Source organism: Geotrypetes seraphini, chromosome 13 (genome assembly GCF_902459505.1).
Source record: "Geotrypetes seraphini chromosome 13, aGeoSer1.1, whole genome shotgun sequence".
In the NCBI taxonomy this organism is placed as follows: domain Eukaryota; kingdom Metazoa; phylum Chordata; class Amphibia; order Gymnophiona; family Dermophiidae; genus Geotrypetes; species Geotrypetes seraphini.
The window spans coordinates 49102409-49118677 of record NC_047096.1 but is presented as its reverse complement, the minus strand read 5'-3'; the positions used below and the strand labels follow the sequence as shown (position 1 = coordinate 49118677).

Sequence of the window (16269 nt, the reverse complement as noted above, 5' to 3'; positions counted from 1 at the left end):
GTGTTCATCGGTACCGAGGGGGTGGCCACTGGCGGAGTGGTGCGAGGCTCGGGCCGGACCGGTACCGGAAGGAGTGGTGCCAGCAGGGTCGGAAGCAGTTCCTGAAGCTGGTGCTGTAGCTGCTCCTGCAATTTGTTCTGGAGGATGGCCGAGATACGGTCCTCCAATGGGGGCACCGGTACCGTTTTACTTTTCTTCGGTACCATAGGTGCTGCTCTACGCTCCGGCGATGAGGAGGCCGATGAAGAGGCACTCACCGTTATCGGAGCGGAGCGCTTACGGGACTTGCGGGACGTCGGAAGGATCGGTGTCACCGCCGTGGCTGGAGGGCGCTCGAGGGAAGTGGAAGGCTTCTTAGCCGGCTTACCTGGCGCTATCGACCCCGCAGAAGGATCAGGTGGTGTCGATGTTGACGGTGCCGATTTCGGCGGTGCCGTCGACGTCGGGGTCGGATCCATAGCAGAACCGGTGCCGAAGAGGAGATTCTGCTGGATTTGTCTATTTTTAAGTGTGCGTTTTTGGAGAGTCGCGCAGCGGGTGCAGGTGTCAGCCCGATGTTCCGGACCCAAGCACTGTAGGCACCAGTTGTGTGGGTCCGAAAGGGAAATCGGGCGTGCACACCGCTGGCACTTCTTAAAACCCGGCTGGGGGGGCATGAAGGGAAATACGGCCTCCGCGAAATCAAAGCCGGAGGCTTGTATGATGGCAACAGGCCCCGCCGGGGCCGGTTGAAAAATAAAGGAAAAAACAAAGTTTTTTTTTTTTTTTTTTTACCAATTAGAAAGAAAACAGAAACCCGAAGGGAAAAAGTAGAAAAAAATCAGAAATAACGCGAGCGGGAAGGCAAAAAAGAAGTGTTCAACGGCCGTTGAAACCACATGCGTCTTCTTCGCTCCGTGGAAACGAAGAAACTGGAGACCACGCACTCCTCCGTCGGGCGGGAAGGCACTCGCGCATGCGCGGTGCGGCCAACTAGAACTTTCTAGTTAAAAAGGTCCGTACCGGGGCTCCGTCGGTGACGTCACCCATACGTTAAGAATATGCTGCCTGCTTGTCCTGGGATAATGAATAGATCATACAGGCCTTTATCTGCCATCATCTACACTTCCCCCTCCCCATTCGCGGTTTCGGTAATCGCAATTTCACATATTCGCGATTTTTGGGGGAGGGGGAAAAAGAAAAAAAAAAAAAACATTGTTAAGTCTTCCCCCCGGCATCCCGGCCTTACCTGGTGGTCTAGCGGGCTTTCGAGGCAGGATCGATCTTCCTACGCTCCTGCCCCGTGCAGATCGCCATTAGGAAATAGCTGTAGGGAGTTCCCGTCATAGTCTCGAGAGACTACGGGAACTCACAGCAGCCATTTCCTAATGGCGATCTGCATAGGGCAGGAGTGTAGAAAGATCGCTCCTGCCCTGAAAGCCCGTTAGACCACCAGTTAAGGCTGGGAAGGCGGGAGGGAGGTGGGGGTGGGTCAGAGCCAGATATTCGCGGTTTTTCGCCATTCGCAGTCCAGCTCTGCCCCTATCTCCCGCGAATCCGGAGGGAGAAGTGTACTATGTTACTATGTAATAATATAAGACACTTTGCAAGAGACCTGGCTATCCATAAAGCAACAACCAACACAAGCTTACATTCTCTCAACCGAAGAGAACATACATTTTGCCACTACTGGCACTAAAACTATGAAATATTTTGTCATCTAGCACTCCCCAAAAAAGCCTCCCCCCTGATAGTCAGGTGATTTAAAGGGGGGGGGAATACATAACAGAGGGGAGGCTGTTGGTTACTGTGCCCTTAGGGCCATAAGAGCCCAAGCCCTGGGATATACCTTAGATTTGGATTCTTAGTGCATTACTCTTCTGGGATGGAAAAAAAACTGGGAAGAGGAGATAGGGAAAGGGGTTGGAATGGTGGATCCAGGGATAATTATGTAATTAATTGGTTATCTGGATTGCTCTTTGGTAGGAATTATGTTTATTTGTATTTCTTTTTCATTGTGACCTATTACTGCCACTGTTGTTGTTTTTCAATAATAGTTTGAACGTAAATTTAAAATTTTAAATGCTTATGCGGGCTCGAATCTAATATTCAGCCAGGGACCACATAAAGGTAAGCTTTTGAGCTGTCCTAAATTCAGCTGCTTAGATTATGTGCGCCTCAGTTGAATATTGCCAGAACTGCATAAGCGTCAGCTCTTCCTCAGCACCGCCCCTTGGTGGTCAGAATCAGTATTCATCGGAACTGCCCGGCTTACTGCTGCCAAATATCGGCCTGCTTTAATCGCTCTAAATATCTGTCCTTATGTAATGTCTCAAAAAACTTTTGGATGATAAAGGGAACAGTGAATTTGATGTTGATATCGGCCTCTAAAAAAGGATCTGATTGCCATACTTGGGGGTTCAGTAAGGAATTATGTTCACTGTGCTACACAGCTTTTCCTCTCTGAAAGAGGCTGGACTCTGGGTCTTTATCACCTATTAAAAAATGTAGGAGATTATTACATCTGATACTTATTCCATCTCTGGCATTCTAAGCCCTCTAAAAACTCTTCATACTTGGAACTCTAACCCTTCATTGTAGTTCCTTTCTATCCCATCTCCTGTAAACCTCTACCTTTCATTGTAGTTCCTTTCTATCCCATCTCCTGTAAACTGTGCCGAGCTCTACGAATGTGGAGATGATGCGGTATACAAACCTAAGATTTAGTTTAGTTTAGTTTACATGTATCAGAATGCATATGGATGCAATTACCTGCTGAACATCTATGGTCAGACAATGGCATTTTATTAACAACGTGCACATCTCCAGAAACTAACAAAAAACAATTAATCCACTATGAGATATTTGGCACTTTTAATAAAATGAGTCATCTGCTACAAGCTATACACGTGTGCACATACTGCAACTTTGCCTATAAAATATTACACACAATTCATAAAGGCTGTCAAGCTTTGCAGTCTGAACACTCATAATGACTCTCTGTGTCATTTAAAACACATCTCCTCTTCCTGCCTCTCATTCCCAATCCTCTTCCCCCTTGCTCTGAATTAGCACAGAGCCTCCTTGTCCTTTCCTAGTGATCCCTCACCAACAGTCTTGTTTCCGGGATATCCACAAAGAATATATACATTAGGTTCAATATTCAGCAGGCAGCAGCGAGCATTTTTAACCGCTGCCGGCGTTACTCCCAGATATTCAATGCTGGGCTATGTCTAGGCCAAGGCATTGAATATCCAGGTTTATGCATTTACGTGGTTAAATGAGATATTCAGCACTTAACCACCTAAGCAAAATCACATAAAGAAACATTTTATTTTCATGCAGTCCAATGTAACCACAAAATTTAGGCAGTTAACCACATAAATGCCAACTCTACCTTTACCACCCACAAAAAAGCCCGCTTTGTGTTTAGTGGTTTGTAATGATACTCTGCAACCCTAACTGAACAAGTGATTTATCTGGCCAGTTAAATCGCTTTCAATATCAACCCCATTATTTATATATACTGGTGACCCAGTATGCATAAATTTATCTCATGCATATTCATTCTTCAGATATTTCAAAAATGGAACTGGTTATAGGCTCCTCTCTGCCTCTTTTTCTGCTTCTTTTCTTACTCCCCTCTGTTTCATTGAGGTTCCCTCCATCTATCTTCAACCCTTCCAATTTCTTTTTATCTCTTATGCGGTTGTTCGAATTTACTTCCTTTCCTTCAGGTATCCCATGTGCTATTTCTACCTATTCCTTCTCCCAAGTTTCTCTCCATCTTCCCCGTTACCCTGCTCCCAATTTCCTACTTCCTCCTTCACCAAGCCGGCTCCTCTTTACTCTCCATCTCCCTCTATCTTAGATCCCTCTCTCCCTGAATTTTTTCCGTGTTTCCTTTCACTTGCTTTGGTTCCTCACCAATGCTGCCTTTTCCCATGCCCCCAGAATCCTCTGTGGGCAGAGCCACTGCAGATCATCAGCGAGGAGGGGGTGGGGTGGGGTGGATTTAGTATGTGCTTCTCTGTTCCAGCTGTTCCTCCTCCACAGGCTGCACACTTTACTCAGAAAGCACAAGAGAGGAATGGTGATCCACTGCAGAGACTGGCAAAGTGTGCCTACTTATGTTTCCATGGTGTGAGCTACTGCCACTGCAGCTGACCTGACCGCCCAGAAGGGGAGGCAAAGAAGAGCTGTTTACAAAATGTCACAGCGTTAGGTATGGCTTAGATCAGTGGATGTTCTGCATTTTGTGGAAGCGTCAGTGGCCCCATCTCAAAAATGCTTTCATCTTTTAGAACAAATAATGAGGCTGATATTTAGATCGTGGGAGTTAGACGGGCTGACTCCCCCTGGTCAGCACTGAGTCCAGACGTTCAATGCCGTGCAGTTTCCAGTAATCAGCACTGAATATCTGGTATATTTAGCTGGCTAAGTCAATATTCAGCACTGGCCGGCTAACTTTATAGTGGCCAAAGACAGACCAATTGTAGCCTGATTTTGCCACTAAACATCGCTGGCTAGTACTTTAAATTTCACGACATAGCCATCTCACGTTGAATATTAGTGCTTAGTGGGCTTAGATGAAATGGTTCTTGGTATAGCTCTTTATGCAAGTTCCCCAGCACCACCACTGATATTCATTATCTTATGTGGCTACATGTTCTACAGTGGAATGTTTGCATCGAGGCATTGGCGATACTAAGCAATTGCCTAAAAGAGCAGAGTCAAAGGAAAGGTGCCATGTAACTACTTTAACAGTAGTAATACATGATCTAAGCATGGGTACTGCAAGAGCAGTGCAGCTGCTCACCCCTCACACTCTCTGTATTTAGGCAAGAAACTCCAAAATAACAAAAAGATCCCACTCATCTCAAATGTTGAAGGGACTGTGGCTGCCTTCAACATTTGAGAGAAGTAAATTTTGAAGACGCACTGAACAGCAATTCAAAATAGAGTTTTAAGAGAAGACTCAGTGGAGAAGATTTTATAAAAATTAATATTAAAAGGAAGAAAGAATCATAATAAATAGAATAGAAATAGAATAAAAAAGGAAGGGAGAGGTTTTTCAGGATCAATGAATGAAACGTGGAACCTTGTCAGACTTGGCTGAGGTTTATTCCCTGCCACCAAGCAGGTTTCTGAAATCCTTTTCCTCCCCCTTTTTTTTTTTTTTTTTTACACCTTATGCTTTGAACAGTGGGATCTTTCTGTTATTTTGGAGTTGTTCCAGTGGGTCTCACTTACCATCTTTATTGTGTATATCAGTGTGTTTTGGGGCAAGAAACCCCACCTATCAGAAGATGTGAAGGAGGTGTGGCAGGCAGTTAGTGCCATCGATGATGGAAGCTGGACAGGCGATACATTTCCATCTGTTTTCATCTACCTCAGCCCTTTGTAGGCTGTTGTTTCTACAGGAGTGTCTGACGGAAGGGGCTGTTATCAGCAAGGTGTGGTCCTAGAGGACTTTGAGCGTCTGGGGCAAAGAGTGGGACTGTCTCATAGTTTATCTTAATTATACCTACCCTGTTATAAAACAGGGCTTTAAGGGCTCCTCTGTTTGTAAAGTTAAAATAAACCAAGGCAGGATTCTGCTAATGAGCTCAGTAACTATTCTTGTTCTTGTTTCTCTTTACTTTCCTACTCAATTGCAGCTTTCTTTTTCCATTTCCGATTAGTTTCTAAACCACTTTGTTATGGCAATATTAAAGGTAGTACAGTAAGTCTCTAATATACAATAAACAAGCAATAGCTTATTATACCTCCAGTGGGACTTTTCATTTAGGTCCCACTGTCTTTACAAATATTCTGCTTTCAGCAGCAGAGAAATTAAATTTGCTTATTAATACTATAAAGAGGGTAGAAAAACTGCTTACCTATTGTTTCTATATTTACTTCTCCCCTTCCTCATCCCTTGTTGTTTCATTCCTGCTGTTCTGGAATGGGCACAAACCATTCCTGCTGTTCTGGAATGGGCACAAACTCAAATATGGCTTCCAGTTTATAGGTGACTAAGAACTGGCACAACCTGTTTCCTCTGTGACCCAGGTCAGCCATGGCTTTTTTTTTTGTCGTGCGGAATCCAAGGACTTTAGCACCTGTTTTTTTCTGAGTGAGGCAAGAATTTTAAGTCCATAGTGATGCGGGACTTGGCGGAACCCTCTCAGAGCATCCTTGATAATCGCTTCTAGGCCAGTCTCCTAGCAGTGACATTCCTCATGTGTCAGTGAATTAGAACCTTTCCAAAATTTACCTTTACACATCCATGAGGGGTGGGGGATTGGTGGGAGGGGAATAAATATTGATGGGGACATTTGGGTAACTTTATTCTTTATTTATACTATATATTATGTTATTATTATATGTAGGATAACTGAAAATCTTGAATGATATATATGTTACCTGTACAGATATTAGTGTAATGTATTTAATACCTACTGTTTGTTCATTTGTATGACACTGTTTTAGATTAAAAATCAATAAAGATTTAAAAAAAAAACCCCATTCCAAAATGGCAATCCATCTAGATCCCTATGTATAATCAGCAGGAAGGCTGTCAAATCCAGACAGATTTTTGATGAAGCTACCCTTTCCATTTCCACAGAATAGCTGCAATAGCTATTCTGTGGTATCAGGCACTGCAGTCTGAGTAACACTTCTTCTAACACCTATTTCTAGATGCCTGCACTGGCCATTCCAAATAGATACTGTAATGTTCCCCACAACATCCTACATAAGATTAAAAAAAGAAAAATGAATGAAACAAAAACGTACAAGGGGGGAAGTAGCTCCAGGAGGCTGGACGAGATCCATGGGCATGGGAGACTGTGAAAGTTTGATTAAAAAGAAAAAAAAAAAGGTTAAATATGCATTAGATATCAATTTAAAGATGACCATCTGTCATTATCACTCAAAAGTAATACATACGAAAAACTGAACAGCAATAATGAGCTCTGAAAATATGCATCTATCTCTCTTATAAGTGTGATAGAGGCAGGAACCAATCCAGTATTACAATCATCCCTCCCCCTTTCATAGAGCTAAGAGGATCTTACATGCACACATTACCCTGCAGTTAAGCAGCTCAAAAATGAAGTAACAGTTAACTTTTTTTTTTTTACATTTTTAATTGCAGATTAGACTCAAATTTTCCCCCTTTTATGAAGCTGCGTTCGTTATCACTGGTGCGCTGGTAAAAGTTCTGACGCTCATAGAAATTTTATGAGCATCGGAGCTTTTACCACCCGGTGATAAAAAACCCTAACACGGTCACAAGTTCCTGGCAATATACACCAAAAGAGTAAAACAGATGTTATGCTGTTTATCTTTGAAAAAAAGAAACACTGAGTTTTCCTAAGTCCATCTTAATAATGACTTATGGACTTTTCTCTTAGGAATGTGTCCAAACCTTTTTTTTTTTTAAATCCTGCTAAACTAACTGCTTTTATCACATTCTCTGGCAACATGTTTCAGAGTTTAAATACATGTTGTGCAAATAAATATTCTCTCTGGTTTACGCTAAATGTAATACTTAAAAGCTTCATATGTAGCCTGGTCCTTGTATTTTTGGAAAGTGTAATAAAGTAATTCACATTTACTATTTCTACTCCACTCAGTATTTTATAGACCTCTGTCATAACCCCCCTCCCTCCAAAGCTGCTTCTTCTCCAAGCTGAAGAGCCCTAGTCTCTTTAGCATTTCCTCATAAAAAAGTTATTCTATCCCCTTTATCATTTTCATCACACTTCTCTGTACTTTTTCTAATTCTGCAAGAATGCCCAAAAAGGAAAAAATCTTCACAGAGAATATAAGAACACCAAACAGTGGAGATAAAAAAAATATCTGCCAAAGTGACAAAAAAAATGGTAGGCCAAGGTTCTTAAAAAGAACTTTATTCCAACCAACGTTAGCCAATTTCTATACAGAACTCGACATGGACTGTGTTTCGGCATAAATGCCTGCTTTAGGAGTCCATAAGAGTCTGCAAAAGCTATAATCAGATAGCTAGTAGTAACATAGTAACATAGAAGATGACGGCAGTTAAAGACCCGAATGGTCCATCCAGTCTGCCCAACCTGATTCAATCTAAATTTTTTTTTTTTCTTAGCTATTTCTGGGCAAGAATCCAAAGCTCTGCCCGGTACTATGCTTAGGTTCCAACTACTGAAGTCTCCGTTAAAGTACACTCCAGCCCATCTACACCATCACGAACATTGAAGCTCTCAACCAAAAGGCAATATACAGCCATATACAGACACAGACCGTGAAAGTCTGCCTTAGTTCTTCAATATTTACTATCCCAAAGAAAATTAGGACAGATATTGTGTGCAAAATCTTTTGATACAATGCTAAAATGTCAATCATTAAATCAGAAGTTTTTGCAATTTTATGCTTCAATTGCATAATATCTGTCCTAATTTTCTTTGGGACAGTGTGATTAGCTATCAGATTATAGCTGTTGCAGGCTTGTTTGGACTCTTGATGCAGGCATCTGTGCCGAAACACGGTCCACGTCGAGTCCTGTATAGAAATTGACTGACATCAGTTAGAATAAAGTTTTTTTCTAATTCTGCCCCTGGCAGAGCCGTTTCAAAATTATATTTTCAATAGCGAGGGACAGGCAAGTTCTGCAGGACTCCAAAGTACCTGTCTGTCCCTGGTGTTTGAAAAACCATTTCTAGCAGGAAAGTAGTTGGAGGACTCCCACACACCTTAGAGGGAACATTAGTCCTAAGTTAACTAGGTAGCCATCTAAGAACCACCACTGAATAGTTGCAGTACCTGGGTAACTGTTGGCAAGCTGTAGTACCCAAATAGTCAATGCTGGAATGCAGACAGGGGTAGGCAGTATTTAAAAAACTGACCACTGCCAGATGAACTTTGACCAGCACAACAATGTTACACTGAAGGATGATTGGTACAGGGGACTGGTGATGCTTTACAATGGACACGATGTAACATGATGAACAAAAGCAGCAGAGCAAAGAGGGCATGCACAAGAGGGTATGCAAACATCACCAATAGCCGCAGGTCACCTCCGAGATCAGGATGGCTCAAAGTTGTACGTAAAATAGGAATACACCCACGTAGTGTAGTAGACTAGACAAAGTAAGCAAGTACTTTTAAGACTGCCCATTTCAAGAAAACAGAACGCGTCATGTGATAACCAAACTGACTAGTGTGCAAATAATTACATAGTTTATTAAAATTTGATTAAACACTAAACATAAAATTCAAAGCAGTGTACATTAAAAAACTACGTGACAATTAAAAAGGGGGAATTAACATCAAAAAACAAACGTGACTTAACATAGGGTAGGATAGTAAAACAGGAGGAGAGGAGGGAGAACTACATTTTTTGAAGAAAAAAAGAGAACAAAAAAAGGGGAAAAAAAACATCAGGGAAGGGAAGGGGTAAGGTAAAAACAGTAAAATATCAAGAAAGGTAAATTACTCATAGGCATCTTTGCTGAACCAGAACGTACGCAGGTAGGGCTAGTCTCAGTTAGGGCGCTGGTCTTTGAGTAAGGGCCGCCGCGTGAGTGGACTGCTGGGCACGATGGACTACTGGTCTGACCCAACAGAAAACATTTTAAACTGCCCTTAAATTTATCTAGATTTTGTTCTGCTCTAATATGTGATGGGAGGGAATTCCAGATAATAAGAGCTTTGACAGAAAAAAATAGAGGCATGGCGGATACCAATAATTTTTAACGAAGGGACATAGAGTATGTTGCGATGCAGATCTTAGAGTTCTAGGGGGCTCATATGGAATCAGGAGCCTATTAATAAATGCAGGCTCATTGGTCTTTTGGGATTTGAAAGTTAAGAGAGCAATTTTGTACGTAATCCGGTGGTGGATGGGAAGCCAATGAGCCTTCATTAATAGGGGAGTGACTAAAGCAGTGTTCCCGCTAAGCTGCGCTGGCGTGCGCTTGCGCACAAAATATTACCTCGCAGCGCACAAGTTTCTCGTCACAGCGCACACAGTGTAGAGCACAGTTCTTCAACCGGCGGACCGGTGCCGGTCCGCAAACAAAATCTTGCCGGTCCGTGAAGGATTCGGTCCCCGCCGCAACGAAAGGCCGGCGTCAGCTGACTTGCAACTTCCTGTTGCAGTCGCTGTGCCAGGACTCCTGCCTTCGCCGGGACTCCTGCCTTCCACCGCGTTTGCCTCCTGCCTTGTCTCCGCACCTCCAGACCAGCAGCGGCAGCTGTGTATGCTTTTAACTTCGGCACAGAGCTGCCCCTAATCAATAGTTTAGCGCGGTTTCATAAGGCAGCCTCGGGGCCTTTGCTAGGCCGGCCCACATCGCATCATCGAAGCGGGCCGGCTATCAAAGGCCCCGAGGCTGCCTCATGAAACCGCGCTAAACTATTGATTAGGGGCAGCTCTGTGCCGAAGTTAAAAGCATACAGAGCTGCCGCTGCTGGTCTGAACTCTTGGGCCGCTGAAGGAGGGCAAAAAGCAGCTGTCCTGGAGGTTTCCCTTCCTCTCGCCTTTACAGGTTCCTTTTTTCCACCTTTTTTTTTTTCCTTCAAACGGCAACGGGCCCCAGCATCGACATCAATCAAGTAAGTTCCACTGTCAATCAAGCGGTTCTGCTCGGCCAAAGCTTCCCCTGTGACATGAGCCACCCTCAGGGGAAAGAAAGTGACCCACAAAGGTGAGGGGAAGGGGGGCAGATGATGGAAGTTGGGGGGGGGGAGAGAGAGAGAGAGAGAGAAGGGGCAGATGATGGAAGTGAGAAGAAGGGAGAGAGAGCAGAAGGCAGATGGATGTCAGTTGAGAAGGGAGAGCAGATGCTGAATGGAAGTGGGGAAAGAACACATACTGGATGGAAGGAGGAGATAAATAAAGGGGGAAGAAAATAGTAAGATAATGGAGGGGTGAGGGAAAGGGGTGACAAGCTGTGTGTAGACACAGTGAAAAGAGGGAAACGGGACTAAATAGTAAGAAAGAATTTAATTTAGATGGAGGCAGAAAATAGAGAAGGAAGACCAGAGAAGAAAAGGGAAGAGAGAGTAGAGAATGATCAGATCTGAGTGGAGGAAATGAGAAGAGAGATATGCTAAAAACCACAGGGGGGAGGGAAGGATAGAGATGCCAGACCATGAGGGGAACAGAAGGAAGATGATGGATGCTAGACCAAATTGGGGGGTGGGGGGGGGGGCAGGAGGAGAGATGGCAGTGCTTCTTTAGCTTCCAGCTGGCTTAGGGCTCTCTCTGACCAGGGGGCAGTTGCCCTAGTTCCACTCCCCTAACACCATTCCTGTCATGTGTGACTGTGATATTCTGTTACTTGATATTTGTGTAGCATTCTGTAATAATTTGGCTTATTCAGTTTTCTTGATAGTAGAGGGGATATATGTGAAGGGGAGGGGAGACAGGGGTTTTGTTGATTTTGCCCTGTATTATTTGTATTTATAAAATGACAATTGTATAGAATATTGTTTCTTTTTATACTTTAATAAAATATGTTCAATATAAAATTATAACTATTTGAGGCTTGTGCGGATGGGATCAGATGGTTTTTGGGACCGAGCTGACGGGGCGGCGATGGTTTTTTAAAAAAAAATTTCAGTCTTAGTAGTTTGCCGGTCCACGAAATAATTATTTTATTTCCGCCGGTCCATAGGTGTAAAAAGGTTGAAGAACACTGCCTTAGAGAGTTTCCCTTTGTAAATTTTCCTGTTACACTATACGGACTAGAGTATGTCCCCATGAACCTACAAATCTTAAATTCAGTTCCATAACTGGCCTGGAACTTAAGCTGGCCTGATGCCTTGACAACATATTTATTTGGCTCATAACTTGCTGGCGCCCGATATTTTTAGCTCACAGTGAAAAAAGTTTGCTTGACATGATCATATTTTTTAGAATTCGTAATGATTTTGATGGCTGTGTTTTGGATCATTTGAAGACGTCTAATATCCTTTTGACATAACCCTTTATACAGCAAATTGCAATAATCGATTTTTGAAATAATAAGGGAATGGATCAGAATACTGAGGCAATGAGTATCTAGGAGAGGGACTACAGACCTTATCATTTTGAGTTTGTAAAAACAGTTCTTAACAAGAGCACTGATTTGTGGACGTAAGTCTGTTGTCAATGATGATACCTAGGATTTTAACAGAGGAAACTAACTCGACTGAGGTATTATGGATGGATAATGGAGCTGATAGTTGAAGATTATCTTTCCATGGGAAAGAACACTGTTGGTTTTTGAGATACTAAGGGCTCCTTTTACTAAGCTGCGCTAGTGTTTTTAGCGCGCGCTAAGCCCCATGCTACATGGAAAATACTAATGCCAGCTCTATGAAGGCGTTAGCGTGTAGCGTGCACTAAAACCGCTAGTGCAGCTTAGTAAAAGGAGCCCTAAGAGATAGCATATTGGCACTTAACCAATCTGTGATGTAGGAGCTCAAACATTTTAACACCTTCTATAGCAGGGGTAGTGAACTCTGGTCCTCGAGAGCCGTATTCCAGTCAGGTTTTCAGGATTTCCCCAATGAATATGCATTATATCTATTTGCATGCACTGCTTTCAATGCATATTCATTGGGGAAATCCTGAAAAACCGACTGGAATACAGCTCTCGAGGACCGGAGTTCCTTACCCTTGTTCTATAGGGTGTATGATGGGATGCTGCTCAGGAACACCTTACAGTCACAAACCTGGCACCTACTCTCAAAGTGATATGAAAAGAAAGACAAAGGATTATTGGGAAGGATGGAAAGGAGGAGAGACAGGCAACGGTTGGAAGAGAACAGAGGAGCATGGAAAGAAAATCACGCATAGGTTGATAACAGCAGCCCCAGTCTGACTTTAGCGATTCAGCTCAGAGAGTCTGGCAAACCTAGCTTTTCTCTGGCTCTGTCAACGCAGCAAGAGCCGTTTGCTGATACCACCACAGGGAGATAATTTCTGTGGGGTGGAGAAGCCAAGACACTTGGTGATGGAAGAAGTTAGGGGCCTGTCCAAAGCGAGTCAGAAGAAAATCACAAATACAGCTTGGTTTACGAGCATAATTCGTTCCAGAAGCACGCTCGTAAACCAAAACACTCGTATATCAAAGCAACTTTTCCCATAAGAGTTAGTGTAAACTAAAACAATTTGTTCCACATCCCCAAAAATTTAATTACCATTAGTGACGCCTCCACTGCTGCCTCTGCCACAGACCTATCCACGCGGCTCCTCCAGTTCTCCTCCTCTGCTGCTATTCGCTGCCTCTCACTGCGGGTTGTGCAGGTGGTGCTGGCTGTAAGCAAACCACCGCCACTGCCACAGAGCCTGACTAGGCACCGTTGGCTCTGCTGCTCCCGGACGCCGCTCCTCCCCCCCACCCCCCCGGACGCCACTACCCCCTCTGCCGGGACTCTCAGGTGCTGGCTCACTCCTGCCCGACTCACCCCGACTCCCATGCTCCACCTGAGGCCACCGGCGCTATCGCCTCACCCCCCCTCTCCCCAACTGGCCCTGTCCTTACCCCTGCACCGCCGGTGATAGAAAATGCCTGCCACCGGTCTGCTACTGAGCCTTGAGCATCTGCGCATGCTAAGGCCTTCTGGATCTTACCCTCTCCAAGAGTCTCATGAGATCTTGAGTGAGATCCAGAAGGCCTTGAGCATGCGCAGATGCTCAAGGCTCAGCAACAGACCTTTTCAATCTCCGGTGGCACAAGGGTAAGAACAGGGCCGGTCAATAGATGGGGAGGAGACGATAGTGAAGGGAGGGAGCAGCCCCAGTGGTCTCGGGGGGAGCAATACTGCTGGTTCCCGCGGTCAGGTCGGGTGGGGGCTTGCAAATTGAGTCAATGCTCGGTTTGCGAGTTACAGTTTGCTCGAGTGTTTTGCTCGTCTTGCAAAACACTTGCAAACCGCGTTACTCGTAAACCGAGGTTTGACTATAAATTCAAGAGATGTTGGTGAAAAGAGAAGGAAAGAAACTATGGTGATGGAAAGAGTGAGGATGAAAAATCCTAGCATGAGAAAACGACAGGATACTCACAGGTCATTCAGTGTGATTTAAGCAGGTAAAGGAAGCTCCCATTGGTTAAATCACATATTTATTTATCCCTCCCCTCCTCATTTTTAAAAAGCGCAGAAGACGTTTTTAGTGCCGGCCGGCGTGCTGAATGCTGTGTGCTGCTCCGATACTCATAGGAACTCTATGACAGTCGGCGCAGCACAGAGCATTCAGCAAGCTGGCTGGCGCTAAAAACCTCTTCTGTGCTTTTGTAAAAGGGGTGGGGTTTATGTTTATTTGCTATACTGACTTAACCAGCTGGCAGATCTAGGGGCTATCCACTAATATTTATTTATTTTGCTTTCTATCCTCCCCAAAGAGCTCAGAACGGGTTATAGATTAACATACATAATATACAGTTCACATGTCGCCATTTACCATACTTACCGTGCATGGTTTTTCAATACAAGTTTTTGTCCTAACTCGACACAAATTAGGGATCTAAAACCAATATACTTAAGGCTCCTTTTACTAAGCTGCGCTAGCGGTTTTGCCACGTGTGCTAGACACTAAGGCCAGCATTGAGCTGGCGTTAGTTCTTGGTGCGTAGCGTGGGATTAGCGCGCGGGGCAATGCAGTGTGCACTATAAACACTAGCGCACCTTAGACGAAGGAGCCCATAATATACAGTTTGTCATAGTTACAGTGCAAGATTTTTTTAACAGAAGTTTTTTTTAATCCTTGTATCAATAAACATTTCTTTGTAATCTATTGGTCCTGGGCAGGGGAGTTAGGGGACAAGGTATGTTTCTAATGCTTTCCTAGAGTTGAGGAGTCCTTCAAGGGATCTAATCTGTGGGAGCAGTTGATTCCAGTGGGTTGGTATGAAGTGGAGTAGGGACGTCGTTCAGTGACATTTAACTGGTTAATGCCACTGAATAGCAGTGCCACCCAACAAAATGAAAACTGGGTATTTTATGGGCGGTCTGGGAGCAAAGCCAGCAATTATGTGGTTAAGTGCTGATATTCATCACTTAGCCACCTAAGATCGGTGGACAAATCTCACTACTCAGTATAAATCTCAGATAAAACTCAGTACTATCTTTATCCAGTTTTGCTTAGCTAGTTAAATGCTGAATATCGTACTTAGAGGGGGAATTCATGAAAGGACGTTAAGAGCGCTAACCACTAAAGATGCCCAGAGTAATATAATGGGTGCCTTTGACGGCTAGCGCATGGCAATTGGAAGAATTATGATAGACTAAATTATAATTTTTGATGGAATTCATTGTGCCACATCTTTAAAATGGAAAGAATTTTAGCTATTCATCAGGGACAGAATAAAAAGTTCAATGATGTTTGGGAGCCATTAACAAAGTATTATAATGATTGATTATAACTAATAATTTATTTTTCCCCTTTTGATTATTGAAGTATAGGGTGGGGAGGGTAGGTTTGAGTTTTTAAGATTATATGAATTTAAGAAGTTATACGGAAGAAGGGAGGGAGGGAGGGAGAAATTAATATATGTTTGAATAATAAGTGATATTACAGTGCAGAGAAATGTATTTCTTTTAATCACTTGTTGAAAGTTTTAAAATGAATAAAGAATTACAAAAAAAAAAAAAAGTTAAATGTGGATTTCCACATGGCACCCAGTGATGCCTAAGTGGAGATGCCAAACAATGCCTTCCTGAAAATTAGGCGTAGTTAGGTGTAGGGAATAGGTATGACTGACTTGGGAATAGACTTAGGTTGAGTTAGGCATGGGTAAATTAAGCAAGGAAACCCCTGGCTTAATATACCAGTACCTACCTAAGTACGCCTAGGTGCCACTAAGCATGACTCTATAAACTGCGCCTAGCGGTTGATTGAGAACTGCACCAAGTGGGACTGTTTATAGAATTAGGCCCATAGGGCCTGATTCTCCAAAGTGCGTCCCGATTTTAAGCAGCTGTAGGCGTCAGGTCTTAGGATTAGTGGGGATGGGCGGACCCGCTATGCCTAAGGCCTGATTGATCCAGGCTTCTAGAGCCTGGGCCAATCAGGCCTTAGATTTAGCGGGGATGGGCCGGGAAGGGGCGGGCCCATCTCATTTCCACGAGGCGGGCGTGTCGGCTGGACGGGGGGGGGGGTTGTCGGGCTTTCCGGCAGGAGGACTGGGCATCCTCCTCCCGCGATTACCAGTTTGGGGGGGAGGGGGGTTCCGGCAGGAGGACTGGGCATCCTCCTGCCCGCGATTACCAGTTTGGGGGGGGAGGGGGGTCCAGGGGGGTTCTGGCAGGAGGACTGGGCATCCTCCTGTTGGCGAT

The 16269-nt window shown here is 44.0% G+C and overlaps 1 protein-coding gene across 8 annotated transcripts in view; it reads right to left on the bottom strand.

Moving 5' to 3' along the window:
- ARHGAP32 (Rho GTPase activating protein 32) overlaps nucleotides 1-16269 on the bottom strand; it is a 786874-nt gene that overhangs the window by 174579 nt on the left and 596026 nt on the right. The window lies entirely within an intron of this gene.